This window comes from Octopus bimaculoides, chromosome 19, assembly GCF_001194135.2.
Source record: "Octopus bimaculoides isolate UCB-OBI-ISO-001 chromosome 19, ASM119413v2, whole genome shotgun sequence".
Lineage (NCBI taxonomy): Eukaryota > Metazoa > Mollusca > Cephalopoda > Octopoda > Octopodidae > Octopus > Octopus bimaculoides.
The window spans coordinates 34,975,659-34,977,663 of NC_068999.1; the positions used below are offsets into that span (position 1 = coordinate 34,975,659).

The window sequence follows — 2,005 nt, forward strand, 5'->3', positions numbered from 1 at the left end:
ATATATGTGTGTGTGTGTGTATATATATGTAATACAAATGTAATATATAATTTATATATATATATATATACATATGTCTATAAATGTTTATCTAAGTATGCATGTATGTATGTATGTATGTATGTATGTATGTGTGTGTGTATGTATGTATGTATGTATGTATGTATGTATGTATGTGCTTGTGAGTACGTGTTTGTGTGTGTATGTTGATATATCAAATCCTCCCGAAGTGTAAGTACTCAGTAGGACCAATACCGTAAGCTTAAGGCTAAAGAAACGAGACCCCCGCTCTGTCTGAATACAACACGTGCGGAAAATACACAGACTCCACATTAAATAGTCTACGTTTACCATTAATTATTATTACGATTAGCATTATTATTACTGTTGTTGTTGTTGTTGTTGTTGTTGTTATTATTATTATTATTATTATTATTATTATTATTATTATTTTATTAGTGCATTTAAAAGTAGAAAACGACTAAGAGTAAAAGAAACACAAAGTAAATAGTCACTAGAAAATGAAAGAAAATAAGCCTGTTATTATTAAGTAATGTAATAAATGAATTAGTTAAACAGAGTTAAGTATAAAGGAGATAGATAGATAGATAGATGGAGAGAGGGAGGGAGAGAGAGAAAGAGGGAGAGAGAGAGAAAGATAGACAGAGAGATGGTACGTTTTGTTTGTTAATATCTAGTTGTCGCCTCAGCAATTATCGCATTCACATATTACTAAATGTAATTACAGGTATCAATGTTCAGGAATGTTGAGTAGCAGATTACGGAATCGACGTTTTTTAATTCTTCTAACTACAGCGTGAACGTATAAATGTACTGTTGTGGAAATGGATGTCACTGGTTGTATCATGTATCTGCTTGGTAAGAATTTTACCTTCCAATCACACCATACCACACCACGCCACATTGTCCCGGGTTCAGTCCTACCTCGGTCAAAGTATCTTTTACTACAGCTCCGGGCTTACAAAGCCTTATGAGTGAATTTGTCAGCTGGAAACTAAAAGAAACCCGTGTTGTTTGTATTTTTCTAACTCCAGTGCTTGACAATCGGTGTTGGTTTGTTTATGTGTTTAACTAAGTAGCTCGGCAAAGAGGCATATAAAATATTTATCAGGCTTTAAGAATATAAGTAGTGAAGTAGAGTCGTTCGACTAAAAGCCTGTAGGTGTCCTCAGCATGGCCACTGTCGAATGACTGAAGCAAGTAAATACATAAACAAACCAACACCGGTTGTCGTGAAATTCGAATTTTCTCATTGTTAGATAAAATTTCATCGAACTATTTCCCTGTCATTTGTGACATTATACACTCCGTATCATTTTCTCTTGTAGAATACTATATATTCTCTGTTTTGTGGAATGATACTTTAAGGAGCTTGTTTTTTATGAGTACTACCGGATTACTTGAATCTATATATTGTGACTTAAATTTATACATAAATTTATATCTTAACTATCATAACACCATCAATGAACTATTGTGTATCGAAGTGGCACGAACAAGGATGTGGTGAACGTGTTTATTTTTGTATATACGTAGCAATGACGGTTTCTACGGAACGCATGCGTTAAGAAAAACAAACACTTTTGAATTTGTAGTAGGTTAGCCTACGCGTTCTTAAATAACTTCCTTTTGAAAATCTCTCTGAAGATATACCCAATTCACTGATTCCGAATATGGAATTTTATTTCTGAAATTAAACAGCTGTGTATGGAAAAGAAATCCAGGTGGGAATTTCTATGTATGAATTTGAATGTCTTTAAATAAAAACATCTGTATGTAAATTTTTATCGATTCTTCATTTTTCTTATTTAAAAAGTTTTATCTAAATACCTATAAGTTTCGGTGATGAGCTAATATACTTGGTTTTCATTGAACGCTGGTATAAACCGGTGAACTAGCATACTCGCATCCATTATTAAGAGACTTTAGTTCCTTGACAAATTAACTGAAATATATGTATGCAACTATATATATATATATATAT

At 32.4% G+C, this 2,005-nt stretch overlaps 1 long non-coding RNA gene across 2 annotated transcripts in view; it reads left to right on the forward strand.

Annotated features, from left to right (window-relative positions):
• Nucleotides 1-2,005, forward strand: part of LOC128250164 (uncharacterized) — a 77,696-nt gene that overhangs the window by 41,541 nt on the left and 34,150 nt on the right. Inside the window, exon 2 of one of the 2 annotated variants that reach the window (XR_008266275.1) lies at nt 749-879. The exons of the other annotated variant lie outside the window; for it this stretch is intronic. This is a non-coding gene — a long non-coding RNA (uncharacterized LOC128250164). The remainder of the gene's footprint in view (nt 1-748; nt 880-2,005) is intronic. 2 annotated transcript variants of the gene reach the window in all.